Raw genomic sequence first — 25,976 nt, forward strand, 5'->3', positions numbered from 1 at the left:
TCATTTCAATGTTTTGAGTCGTGTCTCTAATGCAGTTGGAAGATGTTTCTATGTTTCCACGTACAGCGTCGTTTTAAAAGAGAACACTTGCATTTTCATTTCTGAATCACTCTTCACAACAACTGGATGGCAGATCGGTTCCTAGATGTACGGTGTCTTACAAAGGTGTGAGGTTTGAGGTGCTTCACTCTCTCCAGCGAGAGCTGAAGGTCCTGGCCTGATGAAGACAGCAGGACCACATCATCTCCAAGAAGCAGACGGCAATCCTGCAGCCACCAAGCCAGATCTCCTCAACCTCCCTCCAATCTGGAGATGATCTCAAGTGCTAACCAAGTAAATATATCCACCTTCACCTTCTGTCATAATATCCCTTCAGAAGATGCAATAAAACGCTTGCAGAAATATGAGGAGTAAACGCGGGAGAGGACAAGGAACCTCTATTGATTAAACCCTGACCTCAACTAGAATGGCCATTTTTATCTTGGATATCGTTCAAAATGGGTGCGATTCCTGCTCAGATGTAAGGAATAGCCCAAGTGTGTCCTGCGGTCTGACCTTAGCTACGCCAACCATTTTGTGTCCTGCCATTAAGGATTGCACGGTGTAATCCCTACTGTCTAAAGATCAGCCGGAACCTCATACCTCCAGTCTCCTCCAGTGATCGTTGGAGGGATCGTAGAGAGAATGACTGGGGAGGCTGGCTTCATGCCAAAGATATATCGGACGCAGTGTCCCGTTTCCGCATTCATGAATCTTCTTACGCTTCCACGACGTACCGTTCGCTGGGGTCAAATGTCACGGTGAACATATAGCATGTGTGCTCTATAGCTCTATACATTACATCCCACCTCCAACATGTTGCATACTAATGCATCCAGCTACATTCATGCATTCCGCCGTGGGCTGGAAGTGACTCGGATGTGGGGTGAGAGCTTTTCTTCAGAGGATGGTTCATCTAATGATGGTTCATCTAATGAAGACATATTCCCATCACATCCAAATCAACTTTACATGCAAGCCCTCCATTTTTGATTTTTTTTCCAGGCGAAGCGTAGCATGATTAGCTCGATCAGAATTCCCCGAGTGTCTCTTTAAATGAACTACTGCAGCCCGCACGGCTCTCCAGAAGCCAGAAGTCACTAGAATCAGAATCCAAGTGAGAAAGGACCAATTCTGAGTATCCCCAAAGCATGATTATGAGATCTTAGGGGCGTGAAGGGTGGATAAATTCCAACCAAGAACAAACAGGAACAAAAATCAGAGTAAGCAAGTGTGAGCAGACCCTGGATGAATGTCTTTCTTTAATGCCTTTATTGGCACGGCGGCGCTGCCAGTATCCACTTGACACAAAGCCATGGAGCAACCACTTATTTAAATGCCACCCCCACCCCCCCACCTCGTCAGGAAGGTGATTTAAGGGACTTTGAACCAAACCTGATGGCTGGTGCCTGGCATGCTGGACTAAGTACTTTCGGAACTGCTGATCTGCCCGGATTTCCAACACGATCTCTGGAGCTCACCGTGCATCCTAGAGCGCGAAATACATCTCTTGTTCAACTTTCACTTTCTTTTCATTTTTTGGGTTGATTCTCGATGTATCCTTTTTTGGACACAACTGGTGCCAGCAACTCATGAAGTGGTTTGTACAGGACGATAAAAGCATTCAATTTTCTCAATAGAACTTCAAATCAGAACAAAATCATGCATCTAGCCCCCGGGGGTGGGCGTGGCCAGAAAAATAATAGAACCACTGCATTACAGGTCATCAATGATGATCTCACCATCATAAGGGCTCTAATAAAGGTAGAAGCAAAATAAAATGCAAAAAAGTACCAACAGGAGGCAGAAAGGCTATGAAGGAACAACTGCTCATAGTATGTTTACTTCCTGTTTAAGTCTAACCAGAGAAAAGATGAGCAGATGGATAGTTTATGCAGTGATAGTAGAAAGATGAAAGTGTATATTTGATTATAATCAATAATTACAAAATAATCAAAACAAACACTGGCATATTAATAAATGCAAGATGAATATAATCTTATGAAACATAATGTATGTTATTATTGCTTGCTGTAGTTGAAATTGGCATCTGGTCGAAGCATTTTGTTGGAATTTAGATTCAAGTAGAAATATTTTTTCCATGCAAATTAGCAATAGTAATAGTAATAGTAAGCTCAAATTAGTCTTGTATGATTTCCTCTTACCAATATTTGAGGAATGTCCTGTTCAAATAATCAATGAAATGGATGCCTTCTCAACTAAGTGCCACCATGTAAGATGTACCTAATAAAGTGGCCCTGAGCTATTCCGTAATCCACCCACATCTCCCACTTTCACATCTCATTCCCATCCGGTTGCGTTAGTGGCGCTGTCGGACAACAATTGCCGTTTAAGTGAGAGTTCAAGATTAAGTGCAATGATTTTAATTCCGCCTGGAAACGCTTGCTCTGCCTTTCTAACACGAGCGGCGCTTTTGATGGCCCATTTAATTTGTCACTGTGCGTCTGCGCTCAGCCAATTTCCATTAGGTTGAGGCGGCACGGCGCCGGCCGACACAAATACTAACAAGCATTACTTGCCGGCCATCATGTTAGAAACGTAAGCATCTTGTTTGTATTCCCTCCTTGTCGCTGCGTCGGCCTCCCTCCCTCACTCAGCCGCTCAACCATGACAGGCCAAATCTCTCCTTTCTTGCTCATCGGCACCACTTAACTTTAATAGTGTGAAAGAATAATTTGCATGTTTGAGATCAAGAGACAAGAAGAGGAAAAATAAGCACGTCATTGTCATCTTAGCTCAGAATAACTTGCTGTTGCTAGTCACTGACACAATCTGCCCGTTGGATTCTTGTCCTTCCTGCTGCGACGCTGCCTTCTATCCCATGCCAGGAATGACCAATCGCCATTCCATAACTTGTTTATATTTCTCATATTTCAGCGGTCTTGCTGGCGTGTGTGGGAGTGGCATCACCCCGGTGTGTAATATTCAAATGTACGTGTGATGCAATATAAAAAACAAACTTCCAAGCAGACTTTGGCAGGACGGCAGGAACCTTCATGCGTCCATCCTGATAAGTGAAGACCCTTTAGAAGCAGAGGGGCCACAAAAGTCTGCAGCATCCGTTGGATGTTGTCGGCACTCAAGCGACATGAACCGTTCTTATATTACGACATCTTAGACGGGGTCGGCCAAGGTCACAGCGCTACATGCTCCTTACGCCCCCTTTGTCGATTTTGAATGACATCTGATGGAACAAAGGTCATGTCGGTGTGCACGGCACCGCTCCACCAGTTGCTATCGTTATTTATTATCTTAGGACCAACGCCTCGTTTACACAATCATAATCTAAAACATTGATATGGGAATATACGTATTTGACTCAAACTGGACGGGGGATGGGTGTCCATAGTGGCAGCGCCACAGACTTTCACAATTACCCTTGAGCACTTAGAGACTGGCACAGACACCCCCACCGCTGGCTTTTTATCGAGGTAACAGCATTTGATGCCACTTTCACGACGCTTTTTTTGTAGGGCAACGTTTTACAGCAACACGATATTCCTGGTGTGGAACAGCGCTGTAAAACGGGACACTTATCGTTATCGTTCTTGTCCTGTCCACGATGTGCAGATGGAGCTGTGTGTGTGTGTGTGTGTGTGTGTGTGTGCATTCCTACCAACATGCTTGTGTACAAGAGTCAATTTGACCCACAGATTGAGTGTCACACAAATAGTCTTCAGCCAAATAATTAAATGGGTCAATTTGTCCCTGAACACAACATACAGGTTCATGGCCCAAGGCCTTCTGGACATGTGCTAAAATTAGAGCTGCCTTTTTCTATTGATCTGTGATTGGAAAGTAAACAACATCAGCGTAGTAAATGAAACCTTGAAATTGGATAATGTGGCACCAACAAAAGCCCAGCATCTCTGCTACCTTGTGCTCGTCATGTGTTCACATTGTGAAGCCTGATTGGTTTCCGTGTTTCCTACGCACATCCAAGGACACAGCCACCCGCCCGGCCCTCCAGGCGCACACCAGGACACCCGGAGTGTAGCTCCAGCTTCTCCGTATGCGGCGAAAGAAGCAACCTGGGCTGGTAATCAGCCTCAAACAGTGACATTTTCGTATGTAAATGAGCGATTACAGGAGGAGGTGAAGAGCCGCTTGTGTTCTTCTTGTTTTATGATTCAGCTAATCCACTAAGGTTTGCAAAACATCAAAGACCAAAAATAACAAAACAGACCCGAGTGATTTTGTGTGAGTTGTAAACATGCACAGTGTTTTGGGCTGAAATGAATAAAGACAACAACTAATTGCGACAATCAGGTAAGGTTTGGACCCTGATGCTGACGTTGTCTGTTTAGTACAACAAGTCAAAAAAAGGAGTATAATTTAGGACAAAGGGAGTGGTTTGGGATAAAAAAAAGTCCAAACTAACCAAAGAACACGAGTTCCAGGCAGAGCGAGGAGCCAAAGTCTTAGCAAAAACAACCACGAGGAGGTGAATAACAAACTTTATCTGGGGAAAAATACTTAGGACATGGAAACGAGGGTAGCATAAGAAGACAGGAAGACGATCCAAAGGCAACATGAGGCAATACTCCAGCGGCCGGCAAGGGGAAGCAGCTTAAAAGTAGAGCGAATCAAAAAAGGTGAGTCTGGTTGCTCCGCCCAGCACGAGACCGAGAGAAACCTTGGGACATACCAAACAAACAGAGTGAACCCTCTTCCTGCACGTTAGGCCGGAGATGGAGAAACAAACACGCATGCACATGGCAACGTGACTAAGTATTGCGGGATTTGGTGATGCGTAGTATTTATTATGTGACCAAGTATTGTGGGATTTGCTGATGCCGTAGTATTTATTATGTGACCAAGTATTGTGGGATTTGCTGATGCCGTAGTATTTATTATGTGACCAAGTATTGCGGGATTTGCTGATGCCGTAGTATTTATTATGTGACCAAGTATTGTGGGATTTGCTGATGCCATAGTATTTATTATGTGACCAAGTATTGTGGGATTTGCTGATGCCGTAGTATTTATTATGTGACCAAGTATTGCGGGATTTGGTGATGCGTAGTATTTATTATGTGACCAAGTATTGCGGGATTTGCTGATGCCGTAGTATTTATTATGTGACCAAGTATTGTGGGATTTGCTGATGCCGTAGTATTTATTATGTGACCAAGTATTGCGGGATTTGGTGTTGGGTGAACAAACAAGCAATGCCAGTTTTCCACATTTGTATTTCTTCATACCACAAGATTAAAATGCTAAAAGGAAAAATCCGGAATCATACGAAAATCGAGGCGTTCGAAAACCAAAGTTCTACTGCATTGTCTGATGTCTTGTTTTCACATCAACACAGTACTTAGTAACACACTTAACACGGAACACATGGAAGACTTCCAATACGCTCATCAAACACCAAATGTGGGCTAGAATGACATGATAGATGAACAGCGGGAGGAGGAAGTAGAAGGTGCAGAAGGTCCTGAGGTACAGGATCCCTTCCTGAATCAACATAAGGCTCGCTGGTTGATTCTGGTCTTCCAGAAGGAAGCGGGATACCGTCATGGTTGTTTTAGCATGGTTGTCGTCTTGATCGACCCCCTTCTCGTCATTATTCTCACGGCCAGGCCAAAGCTACGATTTTTTATATGAACAAAAAATCCTCACAATATGTAAGATGTGCAATTGATTCCCCAGCATGTTTTGCTAGTACGCTTAGCAAGAATGGTCCCAGTAGACGATCAGAACTCTGTGTGCTGCATCGCTCATTTATTATGTTAAGTAGAAGAGAAGGTATATATTCATAAGCTCCGTGTGACGAGCTGACTTCCAATGCTGCAACCAAAGCAAAAACCTCAGCCAGCTCATATTTTAATGATGATTCAAATTCAATCTCAGCTTGTCACAATGGTCTCAAGTGAGTGACTGCAACTGTATTTTTAGAGTGGCTAACTTTTGACTTGACAGATTTTTTTGCAACCAGCCGTCATTTGGAAAAATGTGTCCACGAGCCTCCGCGGCTACCTTAAAACTCTGTATGGAGTCCTGTATAATTTCCCATCTCCTCGGCTCCCTCTGTGCTAAATTGCATTGGAAGATGGATTTTTGGCATCTGAAGCTGTCGACTCTCAGCCATGGAAGACTTTATGCACCAGTACACCCGCTATGAAGGACTATTCGAGCTGGATGGAGAGTTCCAGGAAGGGGGGGGGGGGGAGTCAAGTGCTGCCACTGCAGCAGGTATTTTGGCAATTTTTGTCCAAGTAATCGTATGCATTTAACAATAGTACTGAAGCTGTGGCTACCGATTCCCTTTCTCATCTCCCATTTCTCCCTCTGCTCCTGCATTCCCTCAATCTCCTCTGCAGGTTTTTATAATGGTGATGGGATCGGGTCCGACAGCAATCTCAAGACCATCCTCATTTCAGATGGCACTATTATCTCCTTTTCATTACACTTATTATGACGTGCATATGCATAGATTGGGGAATGTATTCTACGTTATTGCACGGCCTGCCGGATACGTTATTCCCGCCGGCTGAAAGGTGATCATTAAAATTCAATATGGAGAGCCCCCGCCCTCCAACTATGTAAGGCAAGTTGGATTTGAGGAAGTCTAAATCTGACACGAGCAAAGAAAAAGCAAGCAAGAGGCAGTCGAGCTGCCAATATTTGTTGACAGCTTCTTGGCAACATTGGCCTTACGCTGTTTGAGGGGGAAACCTGTTATTCATGCTGACAAAAGAGGCAGAAAAATCAAGCGGTGTTTGGCAATTGTGGCTTGAGTGTTTGAAAAAAGGCAAAGGCGACGCCATCTTCTGTATGGGCGCTCATGAATCAAACTGTTGTTTCCAATGTTGTACAGTGAAAGACACTGTTTGCAATTGGTGTGCAAACACCCAAGCATGAGCATTAATGACGTGTGGTCTCAGCTACTGATAGTGATTTGGCAAAGTTTAGCTACTAAAGTTGGCTGCCGTTGGGACAACAGAATCGCTGCTCATTGTTGAGACCGCTTTTGAAGCTCAACCTAAAGCCTCTTTAAAAGCCAACATCGCAAAATGTAAATTCTTGCAATTTTTCAACCCATCTGAAATTTTTGACCAGGAACGTATGTGTACGAGTAGATTTTGCATGTCCTTAGTGAGTAGTACGTTTGGTCAAAGTGCATATCCAAATAAATAACTGCAAAAAAACTGTAGCGATTGCACATTAACTTGCGTCTGAATGGCTGTTAAATTTCAATCTGTGAGCAATTGTAATTTGGACAAGGTTGTCATGTCCCTCAGAGGAACCAATGACCTGACTGTCGGATGCCAAAATGCCAAAGGCTTGATTAACAGTCTTGTGTTAAAGTGCATGTTTGAACTCATTAGCACATTAAGGCCACCCTACTCTGAGGACCTCCATGTAGTCAGTGTGTGTTAATGTTCTACTCGGCATTCTGTACACTCGTTTGGCAACACCCCCACGTGATCCCCACGTGACAAAGTGGACATCAGATGGCGACACAAGTCACGGCGTCAGTCCTGAGCCAACCAAACATTCTTCAGGTGACCTCCATGCTCCACACAGACAATATTTACCTCAAGAACCCTTATGGCTTCCTTTTTTAAAACGTCTCTCACGTAGGGTGCATTTGTTTCAGACTCATCAAACATTCACTGACTGTTGAGCCAATTCTTCTGATATTATTATGCTCATTAACTGCTATAATGAAATGACTTTCTGCGATATAGGATTCATTGTTCATAAATGGAATATTTTGATGAACAACCTATTTCACTTCATCGGGGACCTATTATGCTTTTTCCACTTTTGTGACCTGTAAATGTTGTTTTGTCTATTCCTGTGTTAAACCATGCTAGCACCAGATAATGACAATTATGACAATAATGTTTGCACATTTGGACGTGAGCCCTGAAGCGCGTTCAGGGTGGCTCTGCACACTCGGTAACACGTTAATCTGTTCTATTAAACACTTGGTAACATTTTGGCATTTTTGGTTTCAAACATGTCATTTGGAGCGAATTGCCTACAGTTCCTATGATTTCACGGAAGAAGAATGGATGCATCAACTTCTACACATAAGGTGCGATTTAGGTCTTAAAAAACTTTCTGCAAGTGTTCAGGCCCCCAAAACCGTTGTCCAGACAAAGCACATCAGTCAAAAATGAGCACGTGTTCTTTTGTGCTGTTATTCTAGTCTCAATCACACGGCACAGCGCTGGGAGCTCAACATCACTCAGGTCCGCCCACTCCTATTCTCGCATGTGACACATCAGACAATCAGGCTGAACTTTGGGCTTCAAAGAAATCTGTCAGGCTTTGCAGCACAACGCGCTATGGAAACGTGTGGGATAAATAGGCCTGTTTGTGTCACACTCGTATTCGGTGACAAAAGGTTGGCCACGGGGACACCAGTGGAAAAAAATCCAGACAGCGACGTGGCGATATGTCAATGTGGTACGAGTTCCCGACTGGGATGGGATGCCGTCTTTGTTTGCATTGTCTTATTATCATATGTCTGTCACTGTAGTGCTTATTGGGCGAGATGATTGATGTATGGCGTTATCATCCTCAGTGGCATTCAAAAAGAGGGCTAGTGGCAGTCTCAATTCACTCTTCATTTTTAACTAATAGGGACATCTCATGGCTGGAAGCTGCCACCTTGCTGCTCCCGGTCTGACAGTGATGCATTCCCAAGCCCGGTCCATTTGCCCGGTCCACTTGCACGGTCAATGGCCAGCTGGAGTCCGTGGGACGTGTGGAAGCGTTTCCTTTGGTTTCCTCCCCAGATGATGCACGCTGGGATATTTTAGCTGAGCGGCGCAATTTCATTCAATGACTTTGTCCTTCCTAGTTTTTGCAAGATGAAACTTTCGGAACCTCCTGATGGTCCTGCGAACCCCCCAGTTTAGTCCAGTGAGTGACAACAAAATGACCTTTAGCATAATGAGACTTTGACAATGAAATTTCCCTCCGACACACTTTTCCAGCCAGGTTATAAATAATTAATTTGAAGACGCAAGCAGTCAAGAGAATGTCACTTCTCATTTGGCTTGTGCAGCGCTGAGCCACAATGACGAGCGTAAAACATGCGGCATTGAGCGTCATCGGGACGTTGGTCTAAATATCTCCTGGTGAAAACGATTTAGTCGTCAAGTTTGAAGATCTGTTCATGCTCACGGTTTGGTGCTCTGTACTTGCTCACATTAAGGAACATCACGTTTACATTTGCACAATGCAACGTGTCAAAACATGTCATGAAAAAGGAGTAGGAGTAAGTAGAGCTTATTTAATCCGACCCCTTCTCCTTGCTAACAGCCTTCATTGAACACACTTCATGTCGTGCTTTTGAATATGACATATAAATGTGCATATCCGAACCTGCTGACTAAAAACCTGACAAGAGAGACGGCATTTCAAGATCAGGTACACTCTCAGCTTTTGATATTATACAATAATAATAATAATAACAATTTAGTAATCAATCACCGCTACACTGCTAAATTATCAATCAAGAAAAGATCAAACATCATCCAAGGTTAATTTTAATATCCCTATAACTCAATGTAACCATTACAACAATGACGTTGAATAGAAGATCCTTGGTAAGATCTCTGCAGGTTCAGAGAGCATGTCATATCATAAAGCATCCATACTAAATCATCTTGCAAATATCAAAGACGTCCATTAGGCGACTCGGGTTTCTGACCAACATCACGTTCTAGGATCCTTTTGGGTTTATCCTGGGCTGGGGGGGGCGTCTGATCATGTGAACGTTGACATTGAACAAGAGGTTTTGGACAGTCCAAAGGAGGCACTTCCTGCTTAAGGACCAGATCTTCAGTCTTGCCCTCTATTTTGACAATTTTGGAAGGAGCCACATTGTCTCTTCATACTGCCAAGTTTCCTTCCTTCCTAAACTAGTGGAACCCAAACACTTGACACCAAGATTGGAAACCAATTGTTTCAAGTGTGTGGAGTGGGCTGAGATTTTCCAGCTGTAGAGTCTCTGAGATGGTGATTCCCTGAAACCTGATTCCGGGGGAATAGAAATGAAGAAATGAAAAAAATGAAGCTGGATCAGCAATGACTATGCAACTTTGGTTAAGGTAGTACAGCATGACTAATTACTGTAGATTGTGGAGATAAGAAAACATCTCTCCATGTCTTCAATGCATCACCAAGAACAACCAAGAGACAAAAGTGGCAACAATGTAGCTGTAAAAAGAGACGTTTGGTCCCCAGCAGCAATTTGTTCTCACGCCATACCAGAATTCTTCGCCTTCAACTCATTCAGCACTTTTTGGACCTTTGCTTCAGTATTTCTATGGGCCGGAGGCAACGGAACAGGGATTTAGTGCCCACAAAACCCACATCCTAATGGTTTATTCATCCACAACAAGGTGAAAGCATCCATCCAAAACACAATCCTGAAATTGGCAGGCAAGCAACAAGTGCAAACAAGAAAAAAAGTGCGAGAAATGAACTAACCGGGTTCATGTCTTGGGACAGATTGTGGAAGTGACGTGACGTGACAGGTAGGGCTTTGCCTGATCCCAAACTCATTGGACGATGCCGGTCAGTGCGAGACAATATTTTAGAGCTTTTAACACTTTTCAAAACCCTTTCTGTGTTTGTGAAAAGCTGGCCCCATTTGAAATTCTTCTTTCAGGCTGACATTGGGTAGCATTTCATGCAGGTCCTATCGGTCTTTTGATCCGAGCCATTAATAATGATGGACCTGAAAAAAGCTCGACTTCAATATAGTCAGTCTCATTATTAAATGATAGCTCTGACCCAATTAAAGGCTTTGCAAAGGAAGGTTTCGCAGGATGTCCTCACAGATTTTTTTCCCCGCACACGGGCCTGTAAATAATCAAGCCGCAGGCAAACCGGGCCCCCGGTACCCGGGAGAGGCAGGCTGTGTCAACAGCATGGCACCGGGCTGTCACCACATATCACTCCTGAGCCTTCGCACAGCCTTCAGTCGCGTGAAAACACCACAGCCCTTATCTCGTTTTTGCCTCCTGCCGCGTAGCATACACACTGCAGACAATTACGCTCTCCGGTTTTAATCATTTTTGCCGTAATCTGACGTCATTTCTTCACAGTCAAAGGCGCCATTTAAATAGTCGCCATGAGCAGGGTTTGGTATGAGTATGGTTCTGTAATCAACCGGCGATGCTTGCAGGGATTAGCATCTAAGAAATATTTGCCAATCACCAGATTCTGTTGATTTTCAACAATGGAGAATGGGCCAAGTGGCAATTTGAGGTCCCACGTGACTTTGCCCTCATTAGTGGCTACAAGTGTAGTCTTCACCCAGGTTGGCGTTTCTGTGCCCGAGGCGTGATTGTGCCCTAAAATGTAAAGTGCAGTGTGTGGAGTGGGCTGTGTGACCTTCTTATACACAACCATTAATACGCAGGAATAATATGACAGAACACGGGAACTCAATGATCTCGTCGTTTTGTCAGTCAGACACCAGCCGAGTCACAAATACGTACCTCATTATCACGTAATGCCTTCCGCTCATTGAACAGACGCTGCGTGCGGACTGGGAGACGATGCTGGGTGGAATGCTTGGTGGCATTGCCTTCATGCTTGGGCTTTGTTTCAAAATGATATTTATAAGCCAGATGTGGTTTTGTGTACTCTGCAGCCTGGCGCTAACTGGAGTGTAGAGCACGGCCCAGTAGCTCAAAGTGGGGTGTACCAAGTGTGGGCCAATACATTTAACTTCTTACCATATCTTGTGTTTTTTTCTGTTTGTACACACCTGAGCTAAAATATGAGCATCTACTGTTTATATTGGCCTGACATCAATTTGCCATTGAGAGTGGTGTTGTCATTCCAAAAATCAGATTCCCTTTTAATTTGTGAACGGCATGCAAGGTATTAAAAGAGCCCCAGAAAGGGGGAGCGGAGTTAATCTTTGCTGCAAATGTGCCACGAGCTGCTGAGCAAACCCCCTATAGTTCTAATGAGGAGATTGTTTTGCAAACTTAATCATTGTGTCGCATTCACACAGAGCAGCTTTGAATTGAATTTAAAGCGCATTTGCATTCAACCTTGCCTGACAAGATGTAGCTTTGTCTTCATATTTCTGAAGCTTCCTTCATATTTAGCTGCATAACAGCTCGGTTGTGTTACTACAAACTGCATGAATTAATTGAACCTGGAGTAAAACAGCCTCTTGGGTGTTGTAAGTCAATATTTTTTTGTTTAGTCAATGAATCACGTTTTTAAAGATGCTCCGGAACACGGCGGTATCACAAAACATGGTGAACCTTTTAATGTTTTATTATTCTAGTGTGTGGGCGGGTAAAAAATGTCTCATATTTGCGCTTGGGATGTTAATCAGTTACACCTCTTATTACAGTCAAAAACACACGGGTCAAGTTATGAAGGTGCACTTTTAGTTCCGAGTTTCCCAAAAAGCTTTTTTTGCACAGGCACTCCAGTGAGAGCAGGTTGTCCTAAGCAGTCCTCAGCCCAAGACCTAAACCTGCAAAAAGAGTACATGAATGTACAGTATTATCTGAACTTTACCAGCATTACAAGAGAAAGACTTGTGACAATATACCAGCCAATAAAAATCCAACCAGGACCGTTTTGGGGACAAACTCCAGCTAATCTGAAGCTTGTTGTTTCAATTAAGTAATCGGTTGGGCCCAGACGGACCAAATCAATCGGAACCAAACACAAACAGTGATTTGGTCGGTCAGCAACATATCAGAAAAGAGGGAATAATATCCAAAATTATTTATCCAAGTCAAACCTGATGTGTGTGAATATCTTGTTTTGCTTAAAACACAAAGATAACGCAAAGGAAATAATATATGTTTATATATATTTTCACTGAAAAAAAGTGTTTTGGAATTTAAAAAAAACTTGAATAGCAAAATAGCAGTCAATGAACTGGATAAATTAATGGTGGCAGCTCTAGTGCAAACCTCAAATTTGAGGTACTGTAACTTTGGTGCTAATTTTCATTGTAGAGAAGGCCGACTCAAACCAAAGCGGACTCTAACCAAAACTAATTGTCCCCAAGAAAATGTCACTGTTGCAGACGCTCAAAAATGTTAAGACAAAACACATTTTATAGACAATAATTATAATTGTACATGCAGAAAAAGATGCCAAAATAATGGCAAGTGAGCGTTCAACATCCCTTTTACTCGGGTTGACCCATTTGCTGTGTCACATTTAACACAAAGCTCCAATATTTCATTCTTTGTGTTAGTTTCATGTGTTGCATGTTGTTCCCTTAATGTACTACTAATTAAGCAAACTGATTATGGCTTACAATTACACGCCTGGTTGATTCCTTAATATTAATATCTATAATCTCACAGGCGACGTTGGGACAATTACCAGTACACCAGCCATCACCATTCGATTTTTTTCCAGAGCATTGACACGTCCCATAAATGCAAGCTATGCATTAACTCTTCAGCATTAATAGAACGCTATGTATCTATTGATGAAATAATCATTTGGATACACTTCATTAGCCCCCGATTTATGTTTCTGGTTTAATTATCGGTCCTGGAAGATGTAACATGACAGGATGTTTAATCACCTGAGACAGCGTTTGCTTCCAGAGGACACCTTGGTGACACACAGAGCATAGAATCAGCAATGCAGATTTCCCTGATCTCCGTGAGTGCACGTGTCACATCACATTGATAATTAACAAGAGGATGTGTCAATTAGCAATCAGGGAAGCCGTGCCAGCAGGCGCCATCTAAGGATGGCGATCGCATCTTAGCGCTAAGGCGCCACTGCCGTCAACCAACGGTGGATTCCTCCGCTACAGCAGCAGCATTCCTGCGGCAAATCTTCCGAAATGGTAAATTGGACTCAGCTCAGTGGAGCAACGAGGGCATAGCGAGAAAGCGTCCCCAGCCATCTTGTGTTCAGCAAGAGATGATTTGCATTTAAGCATCACATGACTCACCTCAGCTCGACTTCTGAAATGCCTTCAAAAAGTCACGCTTGTCTTCTTGTCGCCACTGCCAATCTGAGTGCAAGGCTTCATTTTAGACCTGGAATGTCCCGAGTGTCCAAAAAATCCAAAATCCAATTGAAAAGAAAATGATCACCGATGAGTTCATTTTCAATTTCATATTTTCGATTGTCGACCCCGTTTGAGAGCCGATTATTGAGCCAAATTCACACGATGGATAATCTTAGAAGACATACAATAAACTATCTGCAGCCCTTTCCGTGTCTCAGCAATTCCTGGCTGTTTGTTCATGTCTGGTGTTTAACCGCTCATGTAGTTCCGTTCCTGCAAGGAAAGATAAAAATAAAGCGTGATAGTCGCTACTGCAGCTAGACATTGGTTGTGGATAGCTTATTAACTAATGGAAGATAAAACAGAAGAAACAAGGTGTAAAACTGAAATACAGACTGGGAAGACCAATCAAGCCACACATTAACTTTCATAGCCTTTCTGAAAAACACTAACCAAAAAAAGCCCATCAAATCATTACTGTGGTGATAATAGCTTTTCTGTATCACCTGAATTGAATGACTAATAGAATAGATGAGATGACTGTACATTAGGCATCGTCTGAGCATCTCTCTCCAGGCAGGCTGACAACATAAATCATTTTTGGAAGTTGCCTCTAAATAAACTCTTGATGACAACAAAGCCGGCTAAGTTAATTTAAAAAGCCCATTAATGTGATTGGCCAGTCAAAGCGATCGTCTATCTGGCCGCCGGCTTCTGCGTGAAAGACAAGTAGTACGTTTTATCGATACGTGAGGTTCAAGGTTGGCGAAACTCAATCCTTTTTAAGGTTTGTGAAAGTCAATAGTTTCGCTTTGGCGTTAATATTCCTGGAAAGTTTGAAGGTCAACAGGAATGCTACCCGGTAGAGTTTAGACTTGGCCTAGTTTGGCCTCATTTGAATCTCCCCCAACTGTCCCAGTACTACTCCACTACTTCACTATATTGTGGTTGTCAAAAATGAATGAATGAATAAATGCCGTTTTGTCCCACTGACTGTATAAACAGGAAAACTGGTCATGTTTATGCAAAAAAAAAAAACAACAATGCAGCCAAACTTAAGGCAACATATGAAAAAGGTTTCAGCAATGGGAACATTTTCAGTTCATAATGAAATAATTTCACAAATGGAAAATGTAGAAAACACATAGCATAGTGAAGTTCAGGATGCGGCGCAGGGGCGTCAAACGGTTGACTTTTGCTATAGATATGAGTCCTGCAGCTGAGTCAGTTTTTCCATCATCTGAATAATCAGGGTGAAATCATCAATGATTTCATTTGACTTGTATTTAACAATGACTTCCTGTGTTTTTTTATGAACTTCATTTGTATGCGCGTATCTTTTATGCTTTATCCTGTATTCACCTGTGACGTGCAAATATTAATGACATCATCTAAAATGCCAATGTCAGCTCCCTGTCATTTGCGTTGCGTCAACCCCGACAATTGAAAAACTATTTGGGCCAAATTTCAATTTACAGGCACAAAACAAGGTCGGCTCCGCAGAAGCGATGTATTCTCTCCATCACGGCTCTGGTTAATTGAGGAGTGCGGACATGACTTGAATTTTAAGAACCATGTTCAAATAGTGTTTGTTCAGTAACAAAAGACGGAGGATTTAGCTGACAAGCTTGAACTATTTAATGAGGGAAGACGTTTCCCTCACAGAGTTGCATTGGAATTATCTGGAAGTCTGCCGTGTCTCACACATTTGGGCTTGCTCATCATTGGAAAACACACTTTGGATGGGAAAACATCAGTATTTTGTCAGCCTGGGAACCTTTTGGACAGAATGTGTAAATACCAATCAAGGACCACTTGAAAATCAATGGCACAATATCAACACAATATCTGCTTGTCAAAAACAGTTCATTGTCTTCTCTAAGCTACTGAAAAATGCTATGTGGAGAACACAGGACCTACTGGATGTAGTTTCCTCTATCTCGTTTGTGTAGCAGTCCAATTCAGTAGCAGTCCGTATCCCAACAGGCTAAAATAAAATGATTTTCGGAATGGAGTGCATTTTGGGGGACTTCGATGTTGATGAAACTGTAATTGACTCATGTCCTCTTGGGCAGAACTAATTCATAGATTGGACTGAAGCATGGCTGCCAATTCGCTCCAATGGTCTCTCCGACCATCACCAAACATTCATTCACATTTGTACACCCCAGTGAGGGGGGCACTGGAGGCAAGGTGGATGAAGGGTCTTGCCCAAAGGCACAACAACAGTGCCTGGAATGGAGGAGGCCAGGGTTACGACCCTCAACCATCCTGTTTTTGGATGATCTGATCATGCTTTCTTTCACTTGTGTATTGGAAGACACCAGAAACTACACAAGATGTTTGCTGGTATGCTCATTTGTAACAAGCCTTTTAGTGGTTCCATATTGGTGCTGTGGCGTGTGATGATAACCGCCAATGTCCCTCATTTATGATGCCATTCATTGGCTCCTTAAAGGAAGTCATGAAAGAGAAACTGGAAGCATGACATCGGGAAATAAAGCAAAATCTAAGATCGCAGCTTGACAGCTTCAGAGCTTCTCCGAACAGAACAGAAGGAGACATGGAAAATAGAGCACTGTGCAATGATATCCATCAAGGTGTTACAGGATGATTCCAGGGCACTACAGGAGGATGACACCGTCTTGAGCGCCGCTCTTAAGAAAGAGAAAGAAAAAAACTGAGCAAATGAGGACTAGAACTGATGAGATGGATCCGACTGTAGGAATGAATAATGCAATCCTAACGTTGGTCCAGATTACACCCAGGTCACGTGCGAGGACAGACGAGAACAGGGAATCAGATGCAGTGGAAGTTGCTTCAACTGAGCAACAAATCATTTTTTTGTACTTGTTTTCTTTTCTTTTGAGGAAATTTGGAGATGCATTTAAAATACCAGGACTCTTATGGCAATTAATACACTCACTGCCCGAGGCTGTGTTCATACCGCACACATTTGCTAATGTCATTTGCTTCCATAAATAGCACTAAAGAAAATGAAATAATGGTTTCTGGTGGTGGTACTACCCTTCAGTGCAGCAAACAAAGCTGGGTAATCTGCCAATTGTCTACTTTGCAACTTGGACATCTGGGACGCTGTCCTGTGGGCAAATGTGTAGTGTAGCTTATAGAACCGTGATAAAAGTTGATTGTTAAAAACATTAGTCTGGTAAGTGTTTTCAAAGGTTTGCAGTTGCAGGGCCCTAACATGCCACTGACATCAGAGCAAAAACAGTTTAGGATTGTTTATTCAAAAACCAAAACAGCATTTCACCCCAGAACTTAACTCTGGCTCACCACTGGTGATTTTTCACAAACTGGCCATGAGCTAAACTTCCTCGCGTCCCCAGCCGAAGGCTCTTGCAGCCTTGGAAGTGGAGAGGAGTATCTTTCAGGACAACACAGCCTCCTGCGCTCATTTGGCTTCGGGGGACAACAGTGATCTGATGCAGTTCCCCATCTGAAGTGACAATCCTGACAGAATAAAAGTAATGGCAGCCCTAAACATTGGGCAGCGGATGTGACAAACATTTAGATGCTATCTCCCAGTTACAGTGAATAATTGAACTGCCACCCCTGCTGCACCAGTGTAGCTACTGGCAACACCAGCCAGACATGTAATCCCTTCAGACAAGAGAGCACCTCATCAAGCACGGGGCCAAATCAAAGTAATTGTTAAAGGCAGGGGAATATTCCAATGCACTGCAAGGAGCAATTTGTCCAAATAAAGACTTTAATATTGCAAAATGTAAAAACAATCATTTTTAAAAGTATGTATGCGTTTTTCTTTCAACAGGGGAGAAGAATTATGACCTCAGGGAAAAAATTCAATGAAAGCATCTGTCTGCTCGCACAACACTAAAAGCATTTAGCATATAGTATGAACTCAAACAACGAGCCGGTACAAGCATATAGCTGCGTGTATCTTTATGGAAAGCATTATTGCTAGTCTATATTCTGCATTTATTGATGTACTATTCCAACTGGTTTGGCAGCGGGACCCACCATCGCCCGTCAATGACACGCGGCGGCCAAATTGGATGAAATGTATAAATTGCATTTAAAGCGGCTGCCAAAAGGGGTGCCAACTTTTGAAGGTGTTGCAAGCACAATACCCCGCCTTGTGCCCGCTCCAAGCATGTCAGCTGCCCCCCAGGTAATACCCACATGCGCCTTCGCTGGTGGTCTCATTTTACCATTGTGTTCTTACCATTATTAGAGCCCTGTAGACATTAAATAGCAACCCTATAGGCACCTTTACACTATTATTTTTTTTTCCACCACATTGGTCCTGCACAGGCTACGGGATCACTGCAGGGACACAAGAGGCATGTCGGACGTGTCGGAGCGGTGGCCGACTCCATGCAGTGTGACGAAAATGAAAAGTCATGCCGACATATTCTGGTCGTAATATGCAATACTGAAAGACTTTCAGTATTCTTTGACTAATAATGGACCCTAGTCAGCCACGAAACAGCTATTGAACAACAGTTATTGAAAAAACGCAATGGATGTTCGAACCCCGATATAGTGAGGGACGACAGGATATATATAATAACTTATTTCCTTTAAAAAAATAAGTATCAATAATAAATAAATAATAGAAAATGAGCATAACAGGTCCCCTTTAAAGACAAAATCAGTAATCGCTAAGAAGAAAGGGTAGGATTAGAATACGTGAGGTCTCCTTATTTCTATATCTATACCAGGCATGTTGAATTGTTTAAGTGCAAACATGCGATCTGTATACTCATGTGGATGAATTGCAGTATGTCCAGCGTGTTAATAGCATGCAGATTTGGCCAATAGACACAATGAATTAACTCTGCCATCCAAGCTGTTGACGCCTTTACTTGCAAATTGCTTGTTACACTTATTGTGTCATGAGGTTATGCAGCACACAATAAGATAAACAAAATTTCTCCATCTCATTTCTGTCGCCTCTGGGTCTCACTCTGCATCTGGCCACAGTGGCCGTCATGCGCCAAGCCTTTTTACAGATGCAATTTTATCCCAAGTTGCTCCAGGCGCTCATCTACATTGGCTTGTTGATCATGTTTCTTTATCCGTTTTCATGTCTGCACCGTGTGTGTGTGTGTGTGTGCGTGTCATGTCAAAAACCAAATAGCCCGAGAAAAGGATTCTGGGGGTCCAATCCCTGAAGATAAGTTGTCCATTTAAAAGCAATTTCATGCCTTTTGCAATAGATTTACATATTCCAAGCAGGCAAAATGGACTTGTTTTGCAGATTTCTAATTGTCTCAGTAACCTGGTGGGTCAGTAATTGCAGTGCCATTTACTCCATGAAATTTTCAAATCCTTCTCGACACGTCTCCAAGGGTGGCCGTCAGGCATGAAGATATTTAAAACACCAGTGCAGTACAGCATGATCTTCAGAGAGTTCAGCTCCTTCAAAAATATGGTTGCATATACAGTATCATGTACAGTAATTAAAAATGCATCAACTGGCTTGTGGTAGAGCACATGAACCATACTTTCTTTGCCTTACCCTATTTATTGCAATAATGTCTCACTAGAAAAGCAAACGCGGTGTTGTGCCAAAGAAAACATATGCATTGCTTCAAGGCAGTTTACAGTTGATTCCATTGAAGCGACTGCCATAAGGTACTTTCACTGACTGGAGAAAACAGCCCTACAGCACCGCATTATAGCCACCGAGTCCAGAGCTAATCTTCTTTAAAACTCACACAGAAAGCAACAAAAAAGTCAAGAAAAGTTGTTTTCACTTGGTCCATCGGATGCAGAGTTTCCATAATACGGCCCGGGTGCCATAAAGTCTAATTGTAAGAGGAAAACTCAACAAGAAAACCTTATAATTCTAATTTTTAAATTTGAAATATTAAAGAAAAAATAAGACATCTCTTGCCATTAATGCGGTACTGTATATAATACTGAGTGAGTAATGCTATAGGAATAGTGCAATAGTTCATCATATGCACATTGTTTGTTGAGGTCCATGATGCAGGCCAACAATAATTGTATTTACATTTTATTCTAACACCAACTCAATGCTATTTTCCAAACAGTAAAATCACAAATCTGATCCGAGGACCTGACTTTGACACACATGTTCTAGAACCTTAAGTTCTACTTATTAAAACAAATACTTTCATGCATGTAGAAATGTCCAGCCCATGTGCATATTTCTTTGTGGTTTATCATGCGAGGTGAAACGGTTGTGGGATGTGAAAGACATGCTAACTGCTAACGGCCGCAGCCTTCTCTTGGAATGAGTAGAAAAATATACAGCAGTAAAGAAAGTAACCTTGAAAGTGATATTGAATTTCCAGAGTCAGCAAGTGCACAGATCGTTGAGGTCGGGGTGTCACTTGTTCAGTACAGCATGCATACAATGTTTGACCTCCGTAATTGTAATGTATCCTCTAACGACGCCGGCAATCAACCTATATCTGTCTGTGAGTGTGTGCCGGTACAGTAAGTTCCCTGCTAAGATCAAAAAAAGCAGCAGCACATGTGATGCGGTGTGGCCTCATTTGGCCCACTTTGGCAAGTCTTACATGATGGTCCACTAATCAATGCGAGGGAGCAGAAAGAATTAGACCTCGCTTGAGTTCTCGACCTTTTTTCCAACTTACTTTGTAAGGATTTTGACAGAATTAGACAGTTTATTCGCACACCCATTGGCAGTGTCTTGGAAGGAAACATCAAGAGTTAGAGCTTGCATACCAAGACTTCATTGGCTGGAACTCTCCGCTTTTGTAATTTTGGATCCAAGTCTGGTGTGCTAAAGTTGACCTGGAGATGTATTTTGGAACTCTTTGTATGCATCTGTATGTGGCTGTCACATCATTTTTATGAACTTAGAATCCTACGAATGCAGGAGGGACCATGATTGGATGCCCTAGTTGACGTATTTTAATGCAATTTTGATGCCCAAACAAAGCTTTTCACGCATTGGGGACTCGGATGTTTAGAGTTGATCGTGGGACACTATAGACAGATTCCGGGCAGGGAATCATTTAATCATTTCTATTATCATCGAATGCACAATGCATTGTACACTAATGAGGCATTCAAGAGCACACTACATATTTCTGTTAAAGGAATATGTGCATTTTTGATTTTCACTGCAGAGTATCCGTTGACTTGTACTCGCCTGTGAGAACATGTGTACACCACAGTTGGCCCAAGAGGAGACTGAGGACAGCAGGAACATGGTAGATACTTTACCATGAACGTAGTACGTCACATACCATCACATGTCACGTTTCATGTTTGATATTTTTGTGTCCACTTATATGTAAGGACATCTCATGTGGAGTAACAAATTAATGAAAAAAAGATGTCGTATAAATTGCTAAACTCATGATGGCAGAATTAGGACACCTCATCAATATTACGAAACCTTAATTTGTGCCCATATTGGTATATTAATTTCAGAGTGGACAGATGGTAGCATTTGCATGTCTACTAGCTCTCGGAGGGTTCAAGCAACAATTTTGCACTTCACTGCAACTGTCTGGTAAGAGGGTCACATATTAAGTTATGCAAAGCTTTAAAAGCCTTTTCATGTATTATGAAATCAATTTTCAGATGGGGAGCAGGATGTGGATCTCCTTCAACTCTGGACTAGTGCTGCTAAAGATATTCTGTCCAGATACAGTCCGTCGTTCAGCTACTCTGCACCAATTTTCCCTCTTCCAGCCCAGATGAAGTCGAATGCTCCACACGCCATGGTGGAGCTTGGAAGGGACACCAAAAAGCGACCTTGAGAAATCCTTCCAGTTCTTTGCGCTCCACATATTTCTTGGAGGGGAGGACATTAAATACTTTTGGCTCTTTGTCATTGCAGAGGGGAAATGTTTTTGGGATCATCTACATCTCCTATTTAATGACGCATAGTGAAATCTTATGAGAGTCACTTATGTCCCATAAAATCCCTGGACAAAGCTGTAAAATCAATGACCTGTTTTGTTACTTAACGAGTTGCTCAACTGTGGTAAGGTTGGTCTTTGATTCCGAGCGTCCCGCCCCCTGAAACCCGACTAGAAATGCACCTCCCAAATTCCCCCAAACTGGCATACGTAGTATCTCTCCTTTGACGAAGTATGAAGACGCTGTGCTCTGCCAGCCGCTGTTTAGCAAGTTTGGACCCTGGGCTGACCGATGTATTACCTGGTGGCTGCCTGCCATAATATTGTACCTTCTAATCTCAGCAGGGTATTAAAAGCCGAGTGATTGGTATGCAGCTTTAATGTGGGAGTTTAAAGTTAGAGGTGAGAGAATGGATATAAAACCAACCAGGGGAAAAATTAATATGAGGCAAGGTAGTGGAACTGATAGTGTTCTATAATGTGCTGGCACCCAGATTGGTTGAGAGGGGAAAAAATCATCAAATATAAAGTGATGAGCCTTTGTGGATTAACATTTTGTTGTAGCACAACAGAAGATGAGATAATGCCCCCAATGGCCGAGGCCCTAAAAGTTTCAAATTGCATTTGGTAAAGTTACTCACCGAATATTATTGTCTTTTTTCTTTATGTCTCCAACTTTTTTGGTGCTGAAGTAAAAGGCTGCAGATGCCGGTGAAGGGTGATTATGTATTCCCCCCCATCCTTGTAAATCCATAATCATTAACATCTGCTCCGGCTTTCTTTATTGAACGACTTCGCCTATGTGTGGGCCACTTATCCTCGTTAACTCCGCTACGGCCAACTCAGCACGTAGCGGCACGGAGATCCAACAATAGATAGCGGGAAAAAGAGGCAAACAGTGCCAAGGTCAGGGGCCACGTTTTGGAAGATAAAATAAATAACTTCTGGCTCCGTTTTAATCTTTTAAAGACCACGTCTGCTCATTGCTAGCGTGGCTTGTTCACCTTCATTTTGTCCTAGAAAGTCGTTGTGCTGTGCTTTGGCAACCCACCAATGGATTTGCTGTCTGGGCGCAGCTTGTCTGGAAATAATAACTATAATTGCCTCTCCTCAATATTGACTCAGGCAATAATAAAATAAGCACAATGCCGCCTTTAATGAGAATTTGTGGACTGCTGAAATTAAGAACTCATTAATATCGGCCATTTGTATTTGTATCTCTAATAACTTTGGAGCGATATCCACATTTTTCATCAAATGAATCCCACGCACGGACTGAGGCGCTCGACCCGTGGAGGTGTTGTCAAATCACCCCGGACGACCTATTGATACCAGGTGACAGCCCGCCATCAATATATTCCACGCCTGTCGATACTCCCCACGCTACTTGGGAGTTGGTGCACGGCTCGGAGCCGGCTGGCAATAATTACATGTCCGTGCAATTATTGTCAACAAGCAAATTACATTTTGGTGCCCCCGTCGCTGCCATGTTGACTTGATTTGAGTAAAGGTCATGTGACGGCGCCGATGCTGCGTAAGCATTTGCCTTTGATGCCTTCATCTGATTTGATCCACCAGATTCATGCCCCCCCTGCTTTACCTGGAGCAGCTTTTTGGAGCAAAACATCTTGTATACTCCACAAAGTAAACAGACTTGAAATTAGATTTTTGAATTGAATGACAACTTGCTGGTATTTGGGGAAATATAACTTAAATATCATTTACTGTAAAAAAAATATGACTGAAAAGAAAGCATCCTGCTAATCTTAACTGTAGGCGTTCAGGTCATAATATCAAATAAAAACTGGACATATTTTCTGTTATGAATGAGTTTTCCATGTGGTTCCAATCATTTGAAATCATGTCTCATGATTAAAATGTGACAGTCAGTTTGTCAGCATGTCGCCAATAATATGTTGCAGAAGTGAAGCAGCAGTTCTACAACCTGCGTGATGTCTTTCATGTAAGCATGACACCATTATTAGGTTAATACAAATACATGTCGCTGGCCGAGGTGTTGCAGTACTCTCATCAGCCTGAAGGGGCAGGGCCGCGCTTGAACCGGAAGGAAATTTTCTTTATTGGGCAGGCAGTGCTGCACCAGCTGGAGAACAGCAACTCCAACATAATAAATCTATATTTATGCTATGCTGAACAAATGAATCAAATGAACACATTTTCTTAATGAGCAACCTGTGTAAGACAAAAAGCAAAAAGCAGCCATGACCTTCACCGCACTTGACCATCGGTACGCCGTGCTCGTGCTTTAGTACGCATCTCATCTGCATCCCTAATTAACGCTTGTTGTTCAAGCCAAAAGGTCAAATTATTATTTGGCGCTTAGCCTGGTTTGTATTTTGAATCTGAAGTTTTTCTAATATTAAAGCAATAGTTACTAGAAATATAGATTTTCATTCTATAATGGTTGCGGGAGGCGGGGTCATAGTTCCTGCTTCTGTTATAACATTTTTCCTAAGAGAAAAAGTAAGAAAGGCTGCCTTTATTGACCTCCAATGCACATTCACGGATTGGACCATATCTGTGTGGTCCTTTGTTCCTTCCCTCCAGCAGGTGAGCAGGGCCATAACTGTAATATTATTTACAGGATTGGCAATGTTAAAGTTAATGTTGCAAACATTTCCTCTCCACAGTCGGATTGTGGCTCTAATGAGGCTTTACTGACACGGCGCTGATGGCCGTGCAGAGGAGACCGCTGCCCCGGGAGGAATATCAACCATCTTCCTCTGCATTCTTCTGTATCGTCATTAAGGTCGTTTAACATTTTTTCATGAGTTTCACTGCAAGAATGCAAAGGCTGCAAAATGTAAAAAAAACCTACCTCATGAAAAGACTCCATGGCCTCCACCTCCACTTGGCTCCGTCAAGGCATCTGATCCCTAACTTCTTCAAGGAGGGTGGGACAAAGTCAACGAGTTAGAACTCATCACTTGTCTCTTATTATATTATAATATTCATGATTTCATTGTTTGTTTAAAGTTATGTCATTTATAATAGTACTTTAATTCAAACTAAAGATTTCTTAGGAACATCTTACCTGTGCACGCTTCCCAAGGGAGTCACCTGTAGAAATGTTTGGGGAGGAGCCGCCAAGAGTCTCTGTGCTGTATAGCTTTAGTGATGTCATCAGTGACATCATCAGACCATACCATGTCCTGGGGATGATGGAGGGGGGTTGTAGGTTTTCTGGGGTTTAATCTTGGGTTCTGGGAGGGAAATACGTGTATGCGTTGATGTTTAATGAGGAGTTGTAGCAGCATGGGGGCCATCAGATGGTATGGTTGAAATCCAGTTTTGTTAAGAGTTAGATTAGATTAGATTTGTTTGGTAGACCAACCTATGGGCTATAGTGGGACATTCTGGGCCGATTGAGAGCCCTATAAAGGAGCAGCTGGGGCCATCTTTGAGGATGGCAGGGTGATGCAGGGCGGTGTTGCTGCAACCATGGACAGTCCGGAGGCTTATTGATGTGAGTGAATGCATTTTCTCTTCTTGCTGTTTTTTTCAATTACTTTTTTTGGAATAAGTTCATCTTCCTTGTTAAAGTAAATGTGCCAACCCTGAAATTTCTTCGGCCTTCCGACACCACATTACAACAGAGGGGAGGTTCGAACCCGACTATGTTTTACTGTGCCACACATTGAAAACCCCTGGCATAGATATTCCAGGTTTGTGCGGTCCCACTGTCATGCATGAACACTTTGAGGACACCTTTAATACGAAAGACCTTGCCCCAATTTATGAGTGGCTCCTCTTGTTCAAGTTAGGTGCGCTTCATTTGATCACGTGATGACATTTTATAGTCTGAGGGTGGTGTGACCTCACGGGTCAGCTCGACTGTGTTAAAACTGTAAGGAACATGATTGACATTACAAATGAAGAGGCCGACTTCAGTGTCTTGTGGACAGTCTGGTTTTGTAAAAACCCTCCCTTATTTCTTCATTAAGTTTGTTAGATCTGAAGTACATGGATAACATGTACTACATCGTGTTTGTATACCAGCACCATACTTCTTCACATGTGCAGACAAGGTGACAAGAAGCAAACTATCA

General features: G+C 42.6%; 1 long non-coding RNA gene across 3 annotated transcripts; it reads right to left on the minus strand.

Moving 5' to 3' along the window:
* Positions 1–4,232: 4,232 nt before the first annotated feature.
* Positions 4,233–25,007, minus strand: LOC131110495 (uncharacterized). Of its 3 annotated transcripts, none has more exons than XR_013625249.1 (3): positions 24,962–25,007; positions 24,746–24,810; positions 4,233–4,696 (listed from the first exon to the last, which is right to left on the minus strand). It is a non-coding gene; the product is annotated as an uncharacterized LOC131110495 (long non-coding RNA). The 3 variants fall into 3 exon arrangements; XR_013625250.1 differs by lacking the exon at positions 4,233–4,696 and adding an exon at positions 14,186–14,323 and having other exon boundaries at positions 24,962–24,997; XR_013625248.1 differs by lacking the exon at positions 4,233–4,696 and adding an exon at positions 17,395–17,524 and having other exon boundaries at positions 24,962–24,997.
* Between the last annotated feature and the right edge of the window lie 969 nt (positions 25,008–25,976).

This window comes from Doryrhamphus excisus, linkage group LG22 (assembly GCF_037039965.1).
Source record: "Doryrhamphus excisus strain RoL-2023G ecotype Guam linkage group LG22, RoL_Dexc_Guam_v1.1, whole genome shotgun sequence".
In the NCBI taxonomy this organism is placed as follows: Eukaryota; Metazoa; Chordata; class Actinopteri; order Syngnathiformes; family Syngnathidae; genus Doryrhamphus; species Doryrhamphus excisus.